Source organism: Peromyscus leucopus, chromosome 6 (genome assembly GCF_004664715.2).
Source record: "Peromyscus leucopus breed LL Stock chromosome 6, UCI_PerLeu_2.1, whole genome shotgun sequence".
NCBI lineage: Eukaryota > Metazoa > Chordata > Mammalia > Rodentia > Cricetidae > Peromyscus > Peromyscus leucopus.
The window spans coordinates 12436113-12462211 of record NC_051068.1 but is presented as its reverse complement, the minus strand read 5'-3'; the positions used below and the strand labels follow the sequence as shown (position 1 = coordinate 12462211).

Genomic DNA, 26099 nt, shown 5'->3' with positions numbered 1-26099 from the left:
TTTGCCTCCTTTCCTGGCAATGACGAAGATTATCACATTAGTAATGACTTAAAAACTCAACAACAAACAATTATTGACCAACTAGTGACCCACCTTCCATCCTCAGGCATCTCATTAGAGCAGATGTGATGTGAAGGAGGGAGACTGGTGAGCAAACACCAGACAGCTCCCAACAGTGCCACCAGGAAGGGGGCTTACTTTTAGTAAGATCACACAGCCAAGGTGTGAGGAGGTCTATGAATAACAGCGGCCATCAATGTGGAGACTTACAAGGTTAGAATGTAAAAACCACCACCACCATACAATGTGCATGACGAACAAGGTATTCAGAATGCATTTATGTAATTAATCACAGAACTTGAGTCTTTATTTTCCCTTTCAAATGTTTCCTGATTTTTTTGGACTTTAATATTAATGTACAATGAACCAATTATCTTGAAATGACAGTTCCTGTATCTTAAAAAAGCAATGAAAATGATGAACTGGTGAGGCCATCATCAACCATGGGTGATGGTTAGTAGGATACTTTCATCTTTACTGGCTGATGCTTCATGTCCTCAGCTGACCAACTGAAACAGATCATTAACCAAACTATAAGTTAAAGTGCTTGCTCATAAAATCTGCCATTGGACAAAAATCCTTTCAACAGGCTATTTGCCATACCACTATGCTATTATCCTAGTTCCTTCTCCTATTACGACTCATCAGCAAACTTTGGCTGAAATTAAAATAAGGCACAGAAGATTTAAGATCTTTAAAAGGTGTTACACTTTCTCTAAGAAGCAGCAAAAGAGTAACTCAAAAAGAGAATGATGCAAAAATTAAAGTGAAGAAATGAAAATTGCCAGCTTTGACAGGCTGAATGGAGAGGCAGAGCCTTACACACACACACACAATTTAGTAATCACTGTGGGGAGCATGCAATGGACTATCTTGATGGGGTTAAAATCCAGAGAGTATAAACCACGGTGCCTGCATAAAGAGCACATTCAAACCCCTACTCCTTAACTATAGTATTCAAGCTAAACTGAAACTGTTCAACTTCACTTAGTTAACACTAATGATCTCTATGACCTGACAGATCATGTGGTATCATTATCATTTGATAATCACACCAATTTCAAAGCACATAGGGAAAAAAAGCGCGCGCGCGCGCGCGCACACACACACACACACACACACACACACACACACACACACACACACAAATCCTTTAAAGTATTCCCAATGTTAATTTCCAGAACATGTCTCAATGATAGAGCACTTGCCTAGCAGGCTCAAGGCCCTGGATTCACTCCCCAGTACCACAAACCAAACGCCTCTTAGAATCAGCTAACTCCAACAGTCTTGGTTTCTCTGTTACAACTGGATCCACACCACCCATCACTAGTCTACCCAGAGTAATGCTATCACAAAGTCCAACCGACAGGGCTATAGTTCCAATGGTGCTTTAGGTTCCACAAAAGCGCAATTCTGAGAACGTGAGTCATTAGCCTCAGAGTAAAAAAAAAGGAAAAGAAAAACTTTCTTTGATCGGAATATGAATCTTACTATTGAAACCAACAATTTAGCCTAGAAATTCCTCGTGAGTGAGAGGAACAGAATGTTTCTATTCTGTCACACACTCCACAACTATGAGAGCTGTTCTCTCTGTATTGGTGTGTGGTGGCAGGAAGATGACTTTAGCCTAGCTATTTTCAGTAATGGTCTTTTGTCCTGTCAGGATGTCATCTTTCCAGGACAAAATCCTGGCTCTTCTCCCTATCTGAGCACATATTACAAAGTTCCCACAATACACTTGCAAAACATTCTAAAGTTAAACACTGATTTCCACCATGTTAGATGTTCCCCTATGTAGGGACCAGATCAGGAAGGGAGCTGCTGGTCAAGCTACTGGCATGGTGCATTCAGCATGTGGGCAGTCCTGCGTCCAGTCCCCAGCACCAAGACAAACAAACAACAATAGTTGGAAAAAAAAGTAGGCTCATATTCTACATTTCATTTTAAAGACACCTTCATAAACGAAAAAGGCTTTAAAGGCACTTGGTGTAATGAAAAGTACAGTGCATAAGCCCTACGTGACTTCCCAGTGGAAAGTCAAAGTACCACTTTGGGATGTTCTTTGTCTATGCTGGTTTCTCAAAGGCACTCCACGGCCAAGCACGTCCCCAGTCTCCAAGGAAGAGCTTTCAGCATTCCCATCACCGTTTTGTTTGTGTGTGTGGTGCTAGAGATGGAGTGCAAAGCTTCACATATGCTAGGTCAGTACTCTGCTGTTGAGCTACATCCCCAGCCCTTATTACTAGCTTTTTCAATTTTCTCTATCTCTACTAGGCCAGAAAGAGTTCCTATTGGAGAAGTCACCTGTCCCTAATTCAACATGCATTCCTCAAATAATTCTAAAAGACACTGCTAGATGTTGGGTGTGATAGCACACACCTTTAATCCAGCATTTCGAAGGCAGAGACAAGTAGATCTCTTTGAGTTCAGTCAGTCTAGTCTACAGAGGGAGTTTCAGGCCAGCCAAGGCTACATGTCTCTGTAAGAAGGAACCAGGAGGACCCCGTAACAAAAATAACAAAAACCAAAAATACTGTTAGGCAAAGTGTGTGTGTGTGTGGGGGGGGTAATGTTTTTATATAGAGTTCTAACTCTTATTATCTCACAATCCATAAAGCAAAAACATGGTAATTATAGGAAAAAAGTATATCTGACTATTAACCTTGAAGGTCAACCTTGATAGGATTTAGGGTCACCACGGAAACCAACCTCTAGTGGGGGGTTTCTAGATTAGATTAACTGACAGGGGAAAACCACGCTACAAATGCATTCCATGGTTTGGGTCCCCAGCCTGAATAAAAAGGAGAAAGTGAGCTGAGCACTAACAATAACCTCTCTCTGCTTCCTGACTGCAGACACAATGGGACCAGCTGCCTCAAGCTCCTGCCGTCATGTCCTTCCCTATGATGGACATACACCCTCAACTGTGAGCACAAATAAACCCTTCCCACTCCTGTTAAGTATCTGTGTGTGCACACACTCATGTTTTCAAAGAAGGAAAAGGCTTTCTGACAGGCAGAGAGTACGTAGGGCTCTTCATCTTAGGCAGGTGGGATAAACTAAGGCAAATAAATTGCTGAAGGCACAGTACTCGGTCTCCCCCTCTCCAGTTCATTTCCAGTGGGGTCACTACAACTGGCTGACTAAAAGTGGCATCTAATTACACATTCTCAACTGCAGTACACCAGGGCAGGGCACAGACTCAAAGCATCACTAAGCCTTTCCACACTGCCCTTCCTCTTCTCACCACACCCTAGTCTGTCTTACAGGAACCAGCCCTCTCCCATCTCTGTTCCCATTTGCTGCCATGACAATTGTACTCACTTCCATGTGAGCCCAATATCTTGTCCAGATAAGCTGCAGAAATGCCTTGCTACATGCAGAAACAAAGAGCAAGCAGAACCAGTTGACACTTCAAGTGAGAATACTTTGATTCATAGCCATTTAAGGAAAACAGACTTATGATTTAAAAAAAAAAAAAATAGTGTGTGTGTGTGTGTGTGTGTGTGTGTGTGTGTGTGTGTGTGTGAAAAAGACAGAGAGAGGGAGAGGGAGAGGGAGGGAGAGATGGAGAGGGGGGAGGGAGAGAAGGAGGGAGAGAGGGAGGGAGGGAGGGAGAAGGGAGGGAGAGAGGGAGAGGGGGAGAGAGGGAGAGGGGAGAGAGGGAGAGGGAGAGAGAGAGAGAGAGAGAGAGAGAGAGAGAGAGAGAGAGAGAGAGAGAGAGAGAGAGAGACTGACTTGCATCTAACTGCAGGCACCTACAGAGGGCCCCGCATCAGATGCTCCTGGAGTTGGAGTTCCTGGTGGGTTGTGCACCACTTGACATGAGCACTGGGAAGTGAGCTTGGGTCCTGGAAGAGCAGTACATGCTCTTAACCTTTGAGCTACTCCTCCAGCCTGGATGGCTGCTGTGACAGAGCAGTTTACAAGCCAAGTTTGCATTTCCACTTATCTAAGTTTTCCTCAGCAGTTAAAAACAATTTTTAAAAATTTTTGTGTACGGGTGTTTTGCCTGCGTGTATGTCTGTGCACATCACCTGTGTGCCTGGCCCACAGAGACCATATGAAGGCGTCAGATTCCCTAGAATCAAGTTACAGGTGGTTGTGAGCCACCATGTGGTTGATGGGAATCAATCCCCGGCCCTTTGGAGGACCAGCCAGTGCTCTTAACCACTGAGCCATCTCTTTAGTCCCCTTAGGATTTTTAAAACCACTGTAGCTAGTATCCAAGATCTACATGTAGCCCAGGCTGGCCCTGAACTCCTTATCTTCCTGCCTCTACCTCCCAAGAGCTGGTATTACAGGCGTGTGCCACCATGCCTGGTGAAAAAGATCTCTTTGTGTATGTTCTGCTGTGACCTAAGTTTATTTCTAGGTATAAAACTTGATTTTGTGATTGATTCCTATCTTCCATTATCTTGTAATTGGTTATTGTTTATATAAAGGAAAGTTATGGTTTATATATTAAGGCCAAAAGATAAATAATTTTACTAATTAAAAGCCAAAAACTGTGGTCTGGTAGAAGTACCATAAACCCAAGTGAAAAATCCCTTGAGCCCTGGAAAGACACATTCTGTAACACATGTACCAAAGGGATGGTTTCTGTAACTTACAAGTAGCTCCAAAAACCAATACAGACCCGCCCCCCCCCAAAAAAAGTTACAAATACAGGTTACCGCAATAGAAACTTAGTCATCAAACCTGAGTAAATAGTAACTTCAGACAATGCCCACTCCCATTTTTATTTGAATGAGGATCAAATTAAGCTTGAGGAAGTCCAGTTGTTAGAAAGAGAGCTCTCAGACTTATTGGAGACTGAAACTCTTTGGAAGACAACAAGATTCAGATTTTATTTTTACTCATTTACTTACTTTCTGGAGACAGGGTCTCACTATGTAGACCAGAATGGCCTTGAAATTATTACTGTGTAGCTTAGAGTGGTCTGGAGCTTTTGGTGGCCTTCTTTCCCCAGTCTCCTGTGTATTCCTGTAAGTAACCCCGGTAAACTCACTGGCTCACTACGTAACAGATGAGGACGGGATTGTTTCTTTGGTCTGTAGTTGCCCTTTCTACCTGAGGTGAACAGAAAGCCTCCGCAGAAAAGTGTACACATCAGAAGTTAGACATGGGACTCTGGCCATGGACTGGCTACAGAGGGGAGGGTGTCTGGGCCGAGAGTGTTTGTCTCCCTTTGTTTGTTTCTGTCAGACACAGGGTCTCTCTGCAGTTCTGGCTGTCCTAGACCAGCCTCACAGAGATCTGCCTGCTTCTGCTTCCTGGGTGCTGGCATTAAAAGGGCTACACCACCACGCCCAGTTCTTTCTCCGTTTTTGTTAAGAATGTCTGTGCATACATACACATACATTAGGCAGATCTTTTCTTGTTGCTTTATCATATACCGTCACACTGATGAATAGAAGTGCCTAAGAGTCGTTAAATATACATTACCAAATACTAGTGAAGAGATGGCAGACAAACCACACAAGTCAATTGGGAGGAGGAGAATGGCTCTGTGAGCTGCACAGATAACAGGGGAGTTATCATATTAAGTATAACTTGCTACTGTCTTTATTTGGAGAGTAAGTCTAGCATAAAAAGATATTTTGGGTGTCAAACTGACAAAGGATAGACTTGTGATGGTATCATAAAGTGAGGTCCTTAACAGAGTACCTGGTCACACAATACTGTGTGACAAAACTTCTCCTAACGACAGGCAACATGCACATCTGCTCACCCTAGATAGGGAGCCACAACAGACCAAATATGGGTGAGGGGTCACTTACAGGAGCAGAAATGACTCAAAGACAGCTCCATCACCAAGGCCCTCCCCAGCATGGGTGACAGCTCACAAAATCTGGGAACCTGGAGCACACTGCATAGCCTGCAGGCAGCTCAATGGGTTGGAGAGTGTCCTCTCCAGGTGCCTCAGTTGGTCTAAACCCCTTCCTGGTAGCTCGTTGGTTTCTGTTTCTTCCAGGCAGCCAGTCTGGTCTCAAGAGTCTTCTTGGCAGCTTGGCTCTTCTGAGAGGGACTCTCAGCGGTTATGGCTTACTCTGGCAGGGAGGGACCTAGTAGATCTGGTCAGTTTTAGGGACTTTTCCTTTGAAATGTTCACCTTCCTGTTTAAGGAGCTGCCCTGCAGGATGAAATGTTTCAATCTGAAGTGGTTATACAACTCATGGCCCAGGCTTTTTGGAAGTGGCTTGTGGGAGGGATTCAGAAGTCTAGAGATACTGGCTAGAAAGCCTGAGTGCTATGAAGTGGCATTTAATGGATAGTTCTGAGGGAAGCTTACAAGAGACAAATAAGACTGTGTTCATGAGGTTTCTTCTGTGTGTGCTTGTTAGTTTTAGGTCAACTTGACACAAGTTAGCCATTCTGAGAAATGTCCGCAGCAGAATGACCTGGGAGCAAGCCTGCAGTGTATGTTCTTGGTTAATCATTGCTGTGGAAGAGCCCCGCTCACTGGAGTGGTGCCAACCCCAAGCTGGTGGTCCTGGAGGCTGTGAGCAAGCAGGCTGAGCAAGCCACGGAGAGCAAGCCAGTAAGCAGCACTCCTTCAAGGATCCTGCCTAAGTTCCTGCCTACAGATCCTGCTCTGTTTGAGTTTCTGCCTTGACTTCCTTCAGTGATGGCTGTGATGTGGAAGTGTAAACGCACACACCATACACACAGCAATAAAATTTCAAAGATTTAGAAACTGGAGGGGTTGGGTGTTGTGGCACACACCTTAATCTCAGCACTCAGGAGGCAGAGGCACATCTATGAACTCCATGAGCTCAAGGATAGCCTGGTCTACGTAGCAAGATCTAGGCCAGCCAAGACTACACAGTAAGACCCTGTCTCGAAAAATAACAACAAAAGTTAAGCAAACAAACAAACAAAAAACTGAAAAAGAAACAGTATGAAGTTTCAAAACTGGGATTAGAATGCTCACATTGACTTTAATATCCTTCAAATGGCTACTAACAGCAGCATTTCTGTTTCTCCAATGCTTTTATTATTTTTGTGTGCATGTCGATGTGATTGATGCATATATGTTCATGTGAGTGTATGCACACTTGCAGGTATGTGTAAGCCTGTACATGTGGAGGCCTGAGGTTAATGTTGTGTGGCTTTCTCAATCTCTCTTCACCCTATTTTTTGAGACAGGTCTCTGACTTAATCTGGAGTTCACCATGTGGCTACTCCGTCAGATTAGATGAGTCTCAAGGATCCTCCAGTCTCTACCCTCCCAGCTCCAGGAGTACTGGTTTACACTTGTATGGCTTTTTACATGGGTTCTGTGGGCTCAATTTATGTTGTCATGCTTGTACTCCAAGTGCTATATGGACTGGATCAGCTCCCCAGGCCACTCCCATGATTTACTAAAGTATGTATTTCAGCTTAATTTGGAGAGGGTTAACAGATACCCGCTTTTTATTAATCTTTCTAGGTGCTAGGAACTCTTTCGGATATCTTTTAAGATAAAACAAATTTTTCAGTGTTTGACCTATTTCAAAATATGGAGACCCTAACTTCCATTTTCTTGGTTTTGGTTCAAGAAATATTGGCAGAAAAAGTTGACAGCTGGGTATAAGGATATTATAAGATGATTCCAATTATCCAAACTGTTTCTTTTAAAAGAACAGATGCTACTAAATGTTGCATTGCTAGCATTTGGTTTAAAGCACAGCTACATGTCCTCCATGGCTCCTAGGATCTCACTCTGCAGCTGGCCTCTGATTTCCATCAACACCTTAGGAGCTAAGTCTTTAGTCAGGCTACACATCTAAGCTTCAGAAACTAGGCTTTGGGTGTCCACTTGAAAACTTATATATAACGGCTTCTGCTGTAAGTGTTATAGAATAAGAGGTTTCCTACGTAAATATTTTAGCTCAGATTAATCAAGTATTTTTGAACATCCCACTAGTGAATACAGCCTGCTCTGTCAAAGAAACAAATACACATTCCAGGCAGAGGACAGAAGGTCAAGAATGAAAGTAACAGATGAACAGTTTAGTATCCATCAACACTCAGTTTCTACCCTACAGCAATAAGCATTATTTTATAAAGCGTGATGACGATGAAAACATTTTTACTAAAATATCTCCCATTCAAACAAAATACAAGCTACGCTGTCAGCCACAAGAAAAATGCCTAAAAAGAAAATTACTGTAATAGTGTTTCCTGTAAAGACGGAAGTCAGAAAAGTCATACATCTTGTGTTCAAGCCCCTGTACTTATAAATCTGGGGAATAAGAAGCAGATAATTTCTCCAGACTTCATTTTCCTCCCTAAAAAAACAGGACTACGACTCTTTTCCTCCCTTGCTTACCAAACAGTTCATCATCTGAAAACACATATGCTGTGCAAGGACTTTGCAGTGGTCTGATGCCAAACAGCCAAGATTTAAAATGAAATGCAATGTGAACCTCCAAAGGCTCTTCAGTCAGTGAAGCTATGCAAATAAACAAGTGTAACTGAACATGTGTGGCTCCCAATGTAGAGACCACAGAAACACTAAGTGAGAGCTTGCCTGCCTGTGAGTGCATCCAGGAATATCTTACACAGATTACACACAAACAAGATCCAGAGTGCCAGCCCAACAAGCTATTAGGAAGGAGCAGTTAAGACCGAAGGGAATCAACGCCTCAGGAACTCAAGTCCAGAAAGGCCGGAGTGTGTCAGAAACAGTTCAGGGTGGCTAGACAGAAAATTGTTCTGCGAGACCAAGGCAGAAAATGAGCACAGAAGTGGGTGGAGGCCAGTCTGTGAGAGAAAAAATGGTAGTAAGAGACACTGTACCTTATCCCAAGGCTGGCTTCCTCCCCATCCTGGCCTGGAGTCCTGTGCAAGGGCACTCACTAAAACACATGTTCCCACCACTACAGATCTGTTGGGTCAGAATTTCAAGGATCTGGGAAATTTACATTTTAACAAAATTTCCTGCATGTGTAAGGTCTTGCTAAAGCAAGAAACAAGACTTTAATGGACAAAAGTAAAAACTTCCAAGTAAATGAAATGCAAAGTTCCTGTGGTTATTATCATGAAGTCTGTCTGAGGAGGGGCAACGCAAGTCCCCTGCGTCACTGAACTTTAGGCAGACGCATCTGATGGTTGAGGGTGCTCACTGCAACTGTGGAAGGAGTGTCTCTTTCCCTGGCTTCCTTCCATGAAACCTATTTCTGTCAGCCTGTTCGTGCAATTCTGCCAGTTACCACGCCAACAACTCGGGCAGCAGTGTGGAAATGTAAACAGGACAGGAAGCAGATACTGGGGAGGTAATCCAGCGACACAGCACAGGGCTAAAGGAGACACTGAGAAGAGACGAGCTAGACCAAGATCAGAGTAATTCAGAACATTACTACATTACCACATTGAACAGAAAACGATCACACATAAGAACTGTGCAGACACTATGTGAACAAGTGTTAAGTGTTAACCAGCCTCTAGCTGGAGAACCCCCCCATGTCCTAGTGTGCACATGGAAATGATCTGTATATTTCTTTCAGCGTAGAACCCATCCATGCACATTACAGAAATTCATTCACTTCAAGTGCTGAATGAGTGCACGGGCGTCAAGTCCTGTGTGTAACAGAAACACAGCACAAAGGAGGGAAAAGATACAAACTGCTTAAGACACTATTAACTATAGTTGTACTCACATAGCACATACAACTTTGTATTTTGCTTTATTCACTGAAAAAACATTTCCTTAAATTACTGTAAATTCTTAATAAATGTATTTTTTTTACATGTATGTGCAGTACTAGGACTCAAACCCAGACTTTGCACAGCCTACTAGATGAAACAGTTTATATGACTACCTCCTATGGAATATGGAATATCATTTACTTGCTAAATACTTAAGCTTACAAATGACAACATATAAATGCTGCAAATAGAATTACTGGGTCAAAACTATGCTAATTAAAAAAACTGTTGATTTAAAAGCCTAAAAATCACCCCATTTTCCAACAGCAGCCCGTAGAATTAGAGGTGAAAGCCCGCACTAGCAGAAGTGATGTCAGAAAACACACTGCTGATTCAAGTATGAACACTGGACCACTGCACCTTATGCCCGCTTCACCCATTACTGATGTCGGGGGTTTAAGCACGTCTCCGGTATGTGTGTGATGCCTCAGTAATGAGCCCATGTTCTAGGTCTGTTGTGTATCCACCTCCAGGAAGGGAACTTTGTGCTTTTGAAAATATTTATATTTTAAAATATTTTAAAACATTTGTCTCTTTAATTTTTGCAGAGTTCTTGGTTATAGCTTTAAATTTTTTCATTCCGATGGGAGAGGAGTGAAAAAAGAAAATGTCAATGTTGTAAGAGTCAAATACATGAATTTCTACTTGCTAAACACTTCCAATTATTAGTATGTTCTCCTACATATATACTATTTTCTAAAATATACATCTTTTCCTCTAGAGCTCTGGTGAGTCCTTTATGAAATAACCACTTCTGGGTTCTCTATTCCTTTGGAGCAACTTGATAATCACTCATGCCAATGTCCAACTCTTTCATTTCAATTCTGTAGTGCATTTTGGTATCTCAGAGAGGTAGAAAACTAGCTGATTTTGATTTTTACTTAAAGTCATCTTTCTTTTATCTGCTTATAGTCTCTTAGACAAAATTAAGAGCTATCCTATTTTCTCACATGCATTTTTAAATGAAAATTATGATACACTTATAAACCAATAGGAAAAACAGATTCTTTTAATAGCTGACTTTCCCATCCAGGAACATCCTGTGCCCTCTACCATAAAATTGAATACAGTGACTGCTTAACCACAACTCACATGTTTGTCAATAAAATAATCTTTTCTCTTATTTTTATAAATGATTTCTTTTTTATTATATTTTCCAAACAATTATTATAATCATAAGGAGAATTACTGATTTTTAAATGGTTTTATATGCAGTTACTCTATAACTAATAATTTCTCAGTTGACTCTTGGTGTTCCTACTAGACTCAAACTGGCAATTCCCAGTTTCCTTCTCAGTATTCATCCCTCTTCTAAGTCATGTCTTACTGTACTAAGGCAAACAAATGTCTACATAGAAGCCAAAGAAAATGATAACTATAAAGTAAGAACAAAGACAATCCAACAGTCTATTGTAAGTACACTTTATGATTATCAAGAATTATCCTAAGAATGTAAAAAAATGGCCTTAAGTGGCTACAACAAGCTATTATCTGTGCTTTTGTATTCTGAAAGGTAAACACTGTGGGATGGTCTATACGTCAAATGTGTTGCTCTGATTGGTCAATAAATAAAACATTGATTGGCCAGTAGCCAGGCAGGAAGTATAGGTGGGACTAACAAAGAGAATTGAGAGAACAGGAAGGCGGAGGAAGACACTGCCAGCCGCCGCCATGACAAGCAGCATGTGAAGATGCCAGTGAGCCACGTGGCAAGGAATGGATTAATTCAAGATGTAAAAACTAGATAGCTAGAAGCCTGAGCCATTAGGCCAAACAGTTTAAATAATATAAGCATCTGTGTGTTTATTTTATAAGTGGGCTATCAGACTGCTGGGGCTTGGCAGGACCTGAAGAGAAAACTCTCCAGCTACAAATGGCGCCCAACGGGTTGGCAAGAGTTTCCACCTAAAACCTGAGAAAAAAAAAGATTCTAAAACGGAGCTAAAAACAGTTCCTAGTTGTCTATCTCAAGTTAGCGGCAGCCTGCGTGTTTGAGCTACTATGGTGGGTTCCTGGCGTATGCGCTTGACCTACAGTATGGCGGGAATGAGGCCTCTGCAAGTGGCACATTAAGCTGCGTGGTGGATTTAGCCTTTGCTAGTACAAAAAAAAAAAAAAAAAAAAGGTTTCTGGGCTACACACTGCTTTGATAGAAGCATAGACCCACTATTTCTGAGAGTTGATGGCTCCCAGAGCCAGCAGAAAAATGTACCACCACCATGTTGGGAAGCTGAAGTGGGCAGAGCAGTCTTAGAATGCTGCAGTTTAAATCAATAAGACAAATTCAGATAAAATAGTTTACAATGTGTGTAAAATATATGTAGGCTTGAAAGAGACAAAAAGGTGATATATAGTTATGTAAACAAATACATAGTTTTAAAAAATAAAGTCTTTAAAGAGATAGTAAAACTAATATAAAAAATAAGCCACATAAAGATGGCTATCACAAAGAGAATCTGGATTATGTTCTCTTTGATATTCGTAACTGAAGAAAAACATTTGATTGCAAAAGCTGTTGAGTTATGCCAAAATGTATATTTTAAAGGTACCTTGACTTCAAAATTTGGATGTAAGGATATGTTGCTTTGGAAAAGAGGCTCTGCTTTTGTTTTCACAGAAAGCCAGAGGCTATGGATTTGTTCCAGATTAAGATACATCAGGTTTGATCAGCCAAGACCCCCTGAAAGGCCTCCAATGACACCATGGCCCAGATGATCCAACATCCAGAACCGTTTCAAGGCAACTGACTCAGACGATACACCCTCACAGACTACTCCGCAATCCTAAAATTTTCTTTGTGTCCCCATATCAAGATACAGTGCCTCCCTCCAGCAGGAAGTAGTAAAAGAAGCTACGCCCAAATTCCCAAATAAACCAAGCTGGCTTTGGAGATGTATAAAAGTTAAAACCTTCCTTAAAAAAAAAAAAAAGAAAGAAAGAAAAGAAAAGAGGGAGTGCTGTGGGATGTTCTGTATGTCAAATGTGTTGCTCTGATTGGTCAATAAATAAAACATTGATTGGCCAGTGGCCAGGCAGGAAGTATAGGTGGAACTAACAGAGAGGAGAACTGAGAAAACAGGAAGACAGAAGGAGACACTGCCAGCCGCCGACATGACAAGCAGCATGTGAAGATGCCGGTAAGCCATGAGCCATGTGGCAAGGTATAGATTTATAGAAATGAATTAATTTAAGATGTAAGAACTAGAGAGCTAGAAGCCTGAGCCATTAGGCCAAACAGTTTAAATAATATAAGCATCTGTGTGTCTATTTTATAAGTGGGCTGTCGGACTGCTGGGGCTTGGCAGGACTCGGACAGAAAACTCTCCAGCTACACAATCACACATAACCCACACTCTAAAAGCTACATTATTTCATGTATTACATAATTTTATTGTTTTAATAAAATTGTCCCTGTGACTGTATACATCTATATGGAATGTGTAGTGATCATTTACCATGTATTGAAAACTGCTGAATACACACTATACCTTAGGAGTGATAAGGCTTTTCAAGAACAGCAATCACCAAGGACACCATGCCCGAGCATGGGCTTTACGCAGTGATCTTTTCTCAGGCTAAACTGTGAAAGCACTTTTGAAAAATCTTTACTCCTTGATTTCAAGAATTACAGTTATCTTACAACATCTTATCTTGTGACCACTTAACTATCACTCTCCTTCTTCTCTCTCTATTCTTTTATAAGACTGTGGATTTGCTAAATGAAATGGTCTTAACCATATGAGGCACAACATATTTTATAAAACACCAAGTGGGAATCTGCCAACCCCTGTCTAGAGAACTGGCAAGACTAAGACAAAGTAAGCAATCTGACAAGTCTATATACCTCATCCTCCCTTCCTCATGGGATACTCATGCTCTTCATGTAAGCACCCAATTATCATCCATCAGAGTTGGGAGAGGAAGCGTACCTTTGCCTCAATGGGTCAGTTTTGTAGCTGGCCATGGCTCTGCTACCTGGCCAAGGAAGACTTTTAATGGGGCTGGGGTATGTTTGTTTTTAATGCAGTAAAATGAGACGTGTTACATTTCTAGAACATAACTAGAATACTATGATACTTGTCAACTTTGTGACAAAAGACAAACCCAAGAACACCTTACTGGGTGGTGTGGTGTTGTGTAACAGTTTCCTCCATCCTGCAGGGAAGCTCCTTAAACAAAAAGGAAAATCACTCAAAAAGGCTTCAGGAAGTCCCTGAAACTGACCAGACTCACCAGGCCCCTCCCTTCCAGAGTAAACCATAAAAGCTGAGCCTCTCTCTCACACAAGCTGAAGACTGAGGTCAGACCAGCTGCCTGAAAGAGATTTAAACCCAAGTCACTTGGAAAGGACACTCTCCAATTCATTGAGCTACCTGCAGGTTGTGAACTGTGCCCCAGGTTCCCAGCTTTTGTGAGCTGTCATCTGTGCTGGTGAGCCTTGATGATGCAGCTGCCTTTGAGTCATTTCTGCTCCTCTAAGTACCTCCTCACCCATATTCCTGTAAGGAACCCCAATAACACTCACTGGTTCACTAAGTTTGACTTTGATGGTATTCGTACTTTGGTGTGTCATTGGAACTTTATCTGAGTAAGCAGATATGTGTGTTGTGTTCCCCAGAAACAGTTTTGTCACACAACAAATGGCTACTGATTGAGAGAGGCATTTCCAGGGTTGCTAACTGCCAGGAGCCAGCTTGGGCAGTCTGTGGGAAGGACTCAACATTTCCCTCCCCACAACTGTATTTGGTAAATGTTTTTATTTATGGCTGTCTTTTGTTCTGTGACTATAAAAGTTCATACTGCCACTTCCACGGCAGAATACATCATTCTAAACAACCTAAATCTGTGTTCCCAAAACACAGTTGCTCATATTTGCCTCAAAATAAATTCTTATTCAAAAACAGGGTAATTTACCCTTGAACAATCTCTTGAATCAGCCACAAAAAGTGTAGTGCTGATGCCTTTGTCTACCACCTTTAGCCATGCTTTGTACTTAAACAGGATGTGCCTGTGTATTTGAGTCACCATGTATGTACACAATGAATACACATGCACAGATCGCTATAGCCATATCAGCAAGCTACCTGGGGACAAACAAAACTATTCAGCCAACCTAAGCAGCAATTTCTAGTCCAGGAGCATATGATTAATCAAGATAATACTAGAAGCAAGTTACATGAGTAACAAAGTCACACTCAACACCATGGGATTCTCACACTTAGTCACTGACACCAACCACAGGGCAGCCAATTCACACTGAAACCTTACGTCCACTTTGAAGCAAAGCTCAACAATGGATGTGACTCCAATATTTAAATTACCATTTCATCATCATTTCACATGTAAGTGAGATAATTTCATGCAAACTAAATGTGATGAGATTCCAGTGTGCTGATTAAGTGTGGAATTCCAGTTTCCCATTTCCAAGATGGAAAGACTGTCACACGTTTTGTAGTGCTACTCTGAAGATTAAGGGAAATAACTTAGTGTAGAGACTCTGTACTACTTTCATTACTGACATTCATAACATTAAAGTTTATATTTGAAGGAATTCAAAATTACTCTGGGGAGGTCTGGGAAGATGTATTAGGTAAAGTGTCTGGACCTGAGTTTGATCCCTAAAACCCACATTAAAAAAGCCACCAGATTGGTGACACACACTAACACGTCCAGTATTGGGAAGATGGACAGAAGGATCCCGGCTAGTCCAGCCAAGTCTGTGAGCTCTAGGCTCAGTGAGAGTTTATCTCAAAAAATAAGGTGGAGCCATATGTGCTGGCTCGTGTCTATAATCATACCAACTCATGAGGCACAGGCAGGTCTCTGAGAGTTCCAAGCGAGCCAAGGCTACATAGTTAGACCATCACAAAAGAAAAGAGGTAGAAAATGACTGAGGAAACCATGTGACGCTGAGCCCTGGCCTCCATATACATATACATGCATACCCACACATGAACACTCACAAGCTCATGCTCTCTTGTGCTCTCTCTAGGACATGTCTAGAAAAATGAGAAAATTAATTTTTCTCACAGCATTTCCGCTAGAATTCATGATGCCATTTAAAGAACTTAACAAAAATCAGTCTTACTATGTATACATATATACAGGGATGGCCTTGAACTCCTGATCTTCCTGCCTCAGCCTCCCAGATGCTAGAACTACAAAAGTGTATCACTGTACCAGCCCAAGATAGTAACGTCACTTCCTAGATTAGTCACAATACCACAGAAGGAAGCAAGCTTGGAGCCAGTACTAGGGCAGTCCCAAGAATTCTACAGCTTTAAATACAGTAAAAATATCTAGAAGTATCAATAAAATCAGCCTTTAATCAAGTGACAATGAAAAATATTCAGTAATTATGACAAATTACTGATGTAAAATGGTAGCAGCATATTTAATTTTTTAAAAGCTGTAGATTTGGGTTAGCAGATGGTTCAGTGGATAAGGGCACTGCCACCAAGCCAGACAACATGAGTGTGATCCCTGGACCCACCTGGTGAAGAAGAAAAATGATTCCTGCAACTTGTCCTCTGACCGCCATTTGTATGACATGGCATGATCTTCCTAGTCATCCCCCAAAATAACTAAGTATGTAATAAACAATTCTAAAGCACATAGATTTTCCTGGCTTCTAAGAGATACACCACCATTGAGATCATTACCCTGAAAAGTGACTGGTTGTGTATCTCATCAAGAGCAGTATGGCCCACACTGCTCAAAGTGAGGTAAGAAAAGAGAAACATTTGTTTTCTACAACCTTAATCTGAGTGCCCACAACAGTACTAAACCCAGGGAGGTGATGTGACAGAAATCCATGCCACAGCTGTTTCAGAGATTAAAGGGAAACAGAGATTAAACATGTGGATATAAACCACATGGCTGCCTTCCTTATTTTCACATAATGGAGTCATAAAGTTTACATGATATCTAGTCCGAGGATGTGAAGTAAATGAACGAAACCTTTTATATGCAGGATCTAGTACTTAATAATAAAGACTCTCATCCAGTGAGAACTGCATACAGACCATGTCACAGGTGCCCACAGGACATGACCTTTAGTACATGAAGATGGGAAAGGAATATCCAGATGCACCAAACGAGTGCTGTTTACCAGAGTGCTACTCAAGGCATTAGCTGGGGTTGTTGAGAGCCTAGGCGCAGAGTGTCCTGGCTTCAGGAAGCTGAGACTAAGATGCAAGAACTCTAAACTGTTTTCCTTAATATTTGCTGTCCACTCGTTCTCTACTCCTATCAAGTGTTAAAATTGTAATGTTTTACTGGGACAGAAATAAGCAGTAAAGAACTGACAGATACTCTAAGCTTGTTAGACAGCAGTGTTCACTAGCTACCCAGAGCCAGGACCCAGCACAAGAGTCTCAGAATAGAATTCAATTCACTGCACAATGTCCCAGCTCCAAAATAAATGAATGACTACAATGTGGTCCTTACTCTCAAGGTGCCGAGGGGCTTTTATTGAACACCCAGTGTGCTGGGCACTCCTAAATGCTTTCTTGCTTTATTAGGATGTTGGCAGTCATGACCACTTTCTTTTTCAAATGAGAAAGCATGTATAACTTGGAGATTCACTCCGAGACAGACTGAATTATTTCCCCTGTGTCACTGGAGTACATGCTCTTAACCAAGCAGCCCAGCACACTGGCTACCCTCTCATTTTCCAAGGCTGGCCTGACTTCCGTGTTCCTCAGTATTACCAGATTTTTCACCCAAGTCTTTGCTGGGAAAACTAATCTGCAGGAGACTCCTACAGAGTACATCTAACAGTGCTTTAGAAACAGTATATGAGCTTTATTTAAAATGACTTGGGACAGGTGGTTAGATGGCTCACTGAACAAAGGCATCTGCCATGCAAACCTGCAACCTGATTTTAATCTCTGGGACCCACAGAAAGGGAGAGGGAGAGAACCAACTCCATCAAGTTGTCCTCTGACCGCCCCCCCATGTGTAACCTAGCATGTACAGCCACACATACACATGGTAATAAATTTAAATTTGGTTTGGTTTGGTTTGGTTTTTCGAGACAGGGTTTTTCTCTGTGTAGTTTTGATGCCTATCCTGGATCTCACTCTGTAGACTAGGCTGGCCTCGAACCTACAGAGATCCATCTGGCTCTGCCTCCCAAGTGCTGGCATTAAAGGCGTGCACCACCACCACCCAATTTTCAAAAATTTAATTAAACAATTTGGCAGACCTGGGAGTCTCACAACACTACTAAGGAATTGAAAGCTGGTCATTCTAGGAAAAAACAGCTCCTTTGCTTCTTCCTACCATTCCCACTATCAGGGCAAGCCAGAAACTGCTTTGAAAAAGTCACGTTCAACTTGTACAGTTACATATAGTTAGAAAAATCAATACAAAATGCTCCTGTCACAAATGCTTCAAGACACTGCCTGGGAGGTTCGCTGACTGACAGTACCACCAAGTAGAAAGTGACCTTGGTCTTTCCAGACACAGGTCAACAGCAGAAGCAACAAGCCTGATGGAGGGCAGTGGCTGTTGCCGTCTTTCCATGTAGTAGTCAGCACAGCTGAGGACAGACCTAGGAAAGCTTTCTGTGCCTCTGGATTTGTTTCCAAAATTCAAACTGCCTGGTGCAACTGGGTTACCAAGAGAAGCTAGGGAACATATTTTCCTAGAAGTCTTTAACAGTGAGATGATGCTCGGTGGTTATTAAGAGTACTGTGACTAGGGTGCTGGCCTCCTGTGCTGGCCGCTGGCATCCACTGGTGACCTACTCTCCATGCCTGTCACCCGCTGACTGCTCCTTGTGCCAGTGAGTGAGATGACCACACCTCCCATAAGCTTGATTTCAAAGTCACTGATGGAGGAGGGAGGTTCCCCCATCCCCATCCCCAGAAGCCACAGAATTTCATACAAAAGTTTTCAAATATGTGTAAACTTAAAACAAACACACTTTTTTTTTTTAAGTTTCTGAAAATAGAGGAACTGAGGACTATACTCCCTCTAGGGGGTGGTTTACTCACCCTGAAATCAGAAACAGTTTGTGAATTGAAAAGAACTTCAGACCTTTTCCAGGTAAAGAATAAGTACTCTGAAAGGCCAAGATCTAAGGCCGTGTGGCTAAGTTCAAAGCTGAATACAGAACTCCAGCACTTGGAAATCTGACACATGTTCTCTTCCTCAAGCATAGCCCTCCCTAAACTATCAACCTTTGTTTGAAAAAAATTCTCCAAGACAGGAATAGAAATTTGCAATTCATCAACAACTTATAAAAGTGCCCCTTTCTAAAATTGTGTGTGCACGTCTGCATGTGAGTATGTGCACACAAGCACAGTACCCACAGAGGCCAGAGGCACTGGATCTCCGGGATGTAGTCAAAGGCATTGTGAGCCTCGGGCCATGGACACTAGTAACCCAAGTAGGGTCCTCCAGAAGGCAGCGGTAAGCACTCTTAACCACTGCCATCTCTCCAGCCCAAAAGTGTCTCTTACATACATCACATATAGATGACCTAAGACTGACAGTTTCTTCTTCATTTACTTTTCCAAGTATATAGTTACTAATTGATAGAAATATAAAGAAAAGTATCTTGATTTCTAAGTGAGTCAAATTGAAAAATCACTGCTTTTGTTTGTTTTTTGAGACAGTCTTACTATGTCGCTTTGGCTGGCCTGGAATTCCAAAGACCCACCTGCTTCTGTGTCAGGACCCCAGAATGAATGAATGCACACACTGTCTTCTCCTCCCCCTTCATCATGCTGATATTACCTCCTTGAAGAAACAGTGTCTGTCAGTTTTTTTCTGCACCCTCAGAGTCGGCATCACAACATGACGATCCTACCATGGTACAGACTTCACAGAACACACTGACTTCCCTAACTTCTACTAAACAAACAGTAAGAACCTATGTGCAGTCCCTTAGGAGTTCTTACAAGTTTTTAAAAATGACATATTTAAGCCTAGTGTGGTAGCTTATGCCTATAATCCCAGCCCTATTGAAGCTGAGACAAGAGGATCAGAGCACGCTGAAGGATATCCTGGTCTACATATTGAGTACCAGGCTACTGTGAGCTACATAGCAACCTTCAAACAATCAGTGAAATAAATAGGTATACATAAGACAAGAACTTTATTTTAGATGGCATTGTGGACCTTGATAAAAAGACTTTTCTGTTATAAGTCCAATTATATGCTAAAAGTTACTGAAAGTTAACTGCTTATAAATGAGCATAATTTAGACAAATTGTTATGCTAACTACCAAAACCAAGTACTTAATTTCCAGGTCAAATAGAAAACACATTATTCTTGTATTAGATATAAATTTAAAATAATTATTATGTGTACATTATTTCCTAAATGGTTTTATGCCAGAGCTTGGGGAATCACTTACATTTTCTCCTTAATACATTAATTATTCAGCAAGCAACACACTGCAACTCCTACTGTACTGAAGCAGAAAGAGTCCAAAGGTGCTGCTGTCTGTCCCCAAAGACACAGAGTAGCAGTGAGGGTGTATCAGGCATTGAGATCAGAGCTCTTAAAAACATTTTTTTAAATTACACGTAAGCATGCGCACACAAGGCCTGGTGCCCACAGGGGATCTGGCCTGAGCTAGAGTTACAGGGGGCTGCTGGCAACTGAACTCCTCTGGAGGAGCGAGCAGTAGTCTCAACCGCTGAGGCATCTCACCAGCCCAAGATCAGAGCTCTCAATACTAGCAAAAATGGCTTCATCTGGACACACTGACTCGGAGGGAAAGAGAGCTTTGCTGCTGCATGCCATCTCTTTCATCACTAACTTAAAAACTTGTCACTGTAGCATTCTAAGTCCAACTCCTAAATGAACAGGTGCAGAGGAGGAACGGATACCCCAAGTTCCTTAACCCTGAGTAACATTAGTCTACCTAACACAGAACCTCGTGACTGACAGGAATCTCAGATTTCACTGTCATGTCGTCTTGTATTTATCGGTTCCATCCAAACACTTTAGTTTCTCCTAACCATCACTCTTATTTTTTAATCTCAGCATGCTCTCCTCACTACTTCCTGTCTGCACAGTGGGAACATGCTTAGTGCCTTGCTTCTAGAATTAGCCCTGAGATCATTTTCCTGTATTTCCTTTATAATTTAGAAATTACTCAGTAAGAGCCTCCTGAACTTTAAGGATTTGTAAAGAGATTTCACCAAAGTCATTGAGACTTCCTTTCAAAGTCACTGTTAATTTTAATTTGCTCCCTTTCTGTGAATATCAAATCTGATTTTGCCTAACTGGGGAGCCCTGTAAGCTCGTCACTTCACACACACTTGTTATCCAGACATAGTGGTTTTCCATTCAAGTTGACCAAAACCTGGGTGTCTGGAAACTGTATAGGGTTCTAAGAAAACGAAACCAAAAGCCACAATGGTTTGGGACCCTAGTCATACCTGTGGTACCAGCAGTTGAAAAGTGGAAAATGAAACTTCCGATATAGACGGTTTCATCTGACTCGAGCAGACCCTTCTTCTCTAATGAAAATGAACACTTTGGACTAGATCAGTCAAGAACTCTCCTGGATCTGAACTGAATTCAACCCTCTCTCTGAGTAGTCGCACCCCCATTACACAGATTAGGACATCTGTCCAAAGTAGCAAGCACCGACTACAGCACGGTTCTGAACACATCAGATTTCAAGGCTACCTTTGCTGCTCTGTATGTTAAGGCTAGAACACTGAGTACCACACAGAACATCCAGCAGAGGCTTTCTGAGATAGAGGATGATCAAGGCTGAAGAGTTCAAGACTTCCCCAGAAACACAACATTTAGGGGGAAAGGAATATCTGAACGCATTCGACTCTCCTGGTTTCCAGTCCAGTGTGTCTATTAATGGTCTGAACACTGCTGGTGTGCATGTGTGTGTTTGGAATGGAGTGCCACTTGATGTAATTTGTAACATCTCAAATGTTTCCAAATGAAATCCATGTGAGCAGTAGTTTATGGATGCATACTTTCAGTGGGAAAAAAAGTTAATGTATATGGTGGGAATAAAAACTTAACTGGTACTTATGAATTATCACACATTGTAAAGAAGCATCAGCAAATGCTTGTTCAGTCAATTGCCTTTAATATATGACTGTAACTGGCTAAAAGGCACAACTGTACATGTGATCAACCAAGCCCCCGTCCTCCTGGAATTCACATCCTGGTGGAGGACACAGACAAACAGATGACAATGCAGTGAGGAAATTTGGTTACAGTGGGGGACAAGATGCCATGGGAACAGGAAGCAGGGACACCTAACCCAGACTGCACTTTTCAAAGGAGGCAATGTGAAGGATGAGAGAATCAGTGAGTCAGGGAAGCAAACTGAGAGTTCCAGTGTCGCCTAAGTGCGAGCAGTACTGGCAGAGGAGAGCAAGGAAAGACCAGGGAGCTTGCAGTGTGACAGAAAGGGAGAAACAAACAAGGACCAACTCAGACAAGCCCTTGACAGACAGGGCTTCACAATCCTGTCCATTAGAATTCCATGAACTTTAAAACAAAATAAACCAAACAGGTGTGGCTCCATGTCAGACAAAGCACATCAGAATCTATCGTGATTTAAAAATGCTTCCTAGGTGACTCTGTGTAGCTAGGAATGAAAAACACTGCTGAAAGCTTTAAAAGACCAGGCGAGGCTGGGGAGCCAGGTGATCCTAGCAAAAGTGAAGACAAGAGTCCTCAGTTCCAGGCCATAAACTGCACAGTAAAACCCCAGCTCAGTAACAGCAGCAGTAACCACAAGCCTTCCCCTAAACAAACCCAAACCGAGCAAAAAATCCTGGAAGTATACATATTCACGCGCTTACTACCGAGAATCTAAAAAATAAAAGATAATCTTAACTAAACCTCTGCGCCGTTTCCCAGCTCTAGTACATGAGCAATGACCTGGAGAAGATTAGAGTCTAGACGTGAAAGAAGTCAGAAAAGGCTTGTTTGTCAATGACTGTGTCTCTTGCCATCTGTCTGGCCTCAGATTAGAGTATCATTTCCTAGGGAGACTGATGTTGCTCTGCCAAAACAGGACAGGTAAAATAACTTAAGAGAAACCAGACCTTCTAAAAGCCCTACTTGACTATACCTTCCAATATGAGCTATGAATGATATGCTGATATTTCTGAAGTTGGATAACTTTAAAGATCATAAGTATTTTTGTGGAGGTTTGATGATGCTTCATAAACACTTCATTTAAAGATTCCCCCACTTTGGAATTCGAGATATAGAACAGTAAAATAGAGAGAACTGATCCTTTCAATGCCACTCGAGCTGCTAAAGAGATCAAACAGGATTAAGTTTGCTCTCTTCAAATAAACAGACCAACAGAGCAAATGCTCTGTACATGACTGCAACTGTTTAAAAATCTCCATTCGGTAATGGAAAAGGCAGTAAGCTGCCTTTAAAAAGTTACCATCGCCTACTTTATATGCGTATTCTCTTTCTAACTTTAGGTGGTTTTTGAAGGGAGTACTGACTGGGGATAGAGGACCTATGGCAGGAAGGAAGCTAGGCCTCTAGGACCCGCAGGGGCTGTTCCCACTCCTCGGAAAGCGCCCTCCTGAGAATACACTCTCAAATTCACTGCTTCACTTAGCGATCTGCACTTAATGACACTTCTTTAATACGACATCTAACTTGCCTGAAATTTTAAAAACCTTAGATAAAGTCAGTGTTTTGCATTTGTGTGTTCATTTTTAATTCCTTCCACTTGGACAGGCATGCTTTCAAGCTCTACACTCTGTCACCAATAAAACGGCAACATTTGTTACTTTATTTCCCTGCTGATATTACTATTCTAATGTGTACCATTTGTTTCAATCACTCGTTCTGTGATTTTTTTTTAAATGGGAAAGCGCTATTTTGAAAAACGCACAATTTAAAAAAAGGTATGAATGTTTACATATTTGCTATTGTCTCCCTTAAAAAGTCTCAAAACACGACGTGAAAAACTAAAATCAGCAACAAAACCCAAAAACTCAAAAAACAAAACCACACATCAACACCAACCGTACCCTTCAGATAATTTTGACTGATGACACTGCAGAACACTTAATCTGATAATTAAAAATTTCCAGAACACGTGATGTTTAGACCGTGATCTACGCTGTCAACCAGAACGCAACGCTTTAGTTTAAAACAAAAATACCTTACAACTTGAATACAGACGTGTTAAATTCTTGAACTGCCGTTGCAGTGGGAGCTCACCAATCAAAACACCGTGTTTGACTTGTCCAAATTAATTCAGCAACACAGTATCTTTTATTTTTATTTTTGGCCCAGGACTTTTCTTACAATGCACCATCAAACGTACAGATTCTACACCACACGATGTCAACAAATACCAAGAGAGGCTAGCCTCGATATGGTCCAAAGTGGCTCAAAAGTCGCAGCGGCAACGAGCAGACCTGAGCTACCTGGGCTCCTCCCAAGCCGGTTTCCCCAGGGTCCCGGGAGCCCACGCCCCGCGTGTGCACAAAGGCGCAGTGGAGGCACGAGCCTCGGGCTGCAGTCAACTCGGTTCCCCACAGACGCAGACTGCACAAGCCCTCCGCTCGTCCTCCATCTACCCACGTACAGCGGAGACTGACACCGTCCGGGAGCGGCGGCCGAGGCCGCCGGGTCCCCGGAGCGCAGGGGAGGCACAGACAAGACGCGCGCCCGCGAGCCGACACCCGGATCCGGGAGGGAAGGCCCGGCAAGAACGCGGGCGGCGGGGCTAGCCGACACCCGAGCCCGGGGCGTGCGGCCCTTGCGTGCCCTTCCCGGCCGCCCCGCGACCGCGCGAAGGAGGAGGACCGGGCGGCGGCCGGGTAGGACGAGAGGGGCCGGGAGCCCGCCCGCCCGGAGCCCGCCCGCCCCGCCATCTACTCACGCTCCGGCTCCTCCAGGCTGCGCGGCTCCCGCCGCATCGGGTCCCGGCCCGCGGGCGGCGGCGGCGGCGGCGCCGAGGGAGAGGACAGCGGGCGGCGCGGCGCCCGCCTCCCGGGCCCTCTCCCCCGCCGCTGCGGAGCGGCCCGGCCGGGCCCGAGCGCTGCCTCGCCGGCCGCCCCAGCCCCAGCCTCGGCCGCCGCGGCACCGGAACTGCCGCTCGCTCGGCTGCTCGCTCCGCTCGGCGCCGGCCCCGCCGCACGCCCCCACCCCCGGCTCCGCTCGCCGGCGCCCGGGCTCTTTTTCCTTTTGTTTCCAGAATAAACTTTATTGGTCTCTCTTTCCGCTCACATCGTGTAAACAAACAACGAACTCTTCCCCACCCCCTCGGCTCCCCCCTCCTGGGGCAGAGGAGGGTGAGAGCGAGGAGGGGCCGAACTTGCAACGCCCCGGAAACAGATCTGCGAAGGGGCCGGAAGGGAGGAGAAGAGGCCGGGCAATGGGCAAATTTGGTAACAGTGACTCACTGCGCCTGCGCCCTGTTCTTCCGCCCCGAGTGGCAGTGCGACTCGGCGCCGCGTTAGCTAGGCTGTGGTGTCATCCTGGGACGGCGGACGTGTCACGCCTGTTAGTTTCTTCCAGCGACATTCTGTCTTGGGAGAAGCTGACAGAGAAGTTGGGAGCGAGGGACGCCCAAAGAGAAAACGGAATGAGGGCAAGATGAACGATGCCAAACTGGACGCCGATTTTAGAAAGAACTCCTTGGCAAACACTGGTTTAAATTGCAACCCGTCCGAGCAGCCCTCTGCGGTCCTTTGACTCAGCTCCCAGAGACCTTTGGCTGTGTCCCGTGCTTTTTCCTTGTATTCTAGCTATAGAAGTGCTATTTTTCATTGTTGAGGCTTCAAAAAAGTTATGCTGGCTTCAAGTTAGGTTCAAGGTGGTGATTTGGTACTGCGTAACGGATCAATCTCTTCTGCTTGAGAAGAATGAGAGATCTGTTGGCTTTTAGATTACTCCTGCTACATGGCATTCAGCGTTTCTCTCCCTCTACTGGTCTTTTATCATATTGAAAAGCCTCAGGTCCAGGATCTGAAGTCAGAGGCAAGTCCTGCCTGGAAATAACACTCCAGAGGTGTTAACAGTCCAACTTAACATCCAAGCAAAACCGCCGCACATCCCCAACCCAGTCTTGGTGATTCATTCCTCTGGGTAGTCACACATAGTTTCACTGCACTGGGTTTCTGTATTTCCTGTTTTCTTTCTTTTCCGCCCTTTAGTGCTCGTTTTCACCCCGCATTCCAGAGAATCCGTGTTTCTAAATATTTAACTAGTCATTTCCAGCAGTTTCAGAACATCCTCACCCTTAAGCAATGAGTTAAATATAACTTTTGAGTTGCGTAGTCAATCCTGGGACCTTAAAGCAGCATTACCCAAACTGTGCTTTCTGTGCGATAATAGATAGTACTTGGTAGGGAAATTT

At 43.1% G+C, this 26099-nt stretch overlaps 1 protein-coding gene across 1 annotated transcript in view; it reads right to left on the bottom strand.

Moving 5' to 3' along the window:
* Nucleotides 1-24744, bottom strand: part of Pik3ca (phosphatidylinositol-4,5-bisphosphate 3-kinase catalytic subunit alpha) — a 72126-nt gene extending 47382 nt beyond the window's left edge. The window contains exon 1 of the mRNA XM_028872643.2: nucleotides 24621-24744. The gene's annotated coding sequence lies outside the window, so the exon portion shown is untranslated. The remainder of the gene's footprint in view (nucleotides 1-24620) is intronic.
* Between the last annotated feature and the right edge of the window lie 1355 nt (nucleotides 24745-26099).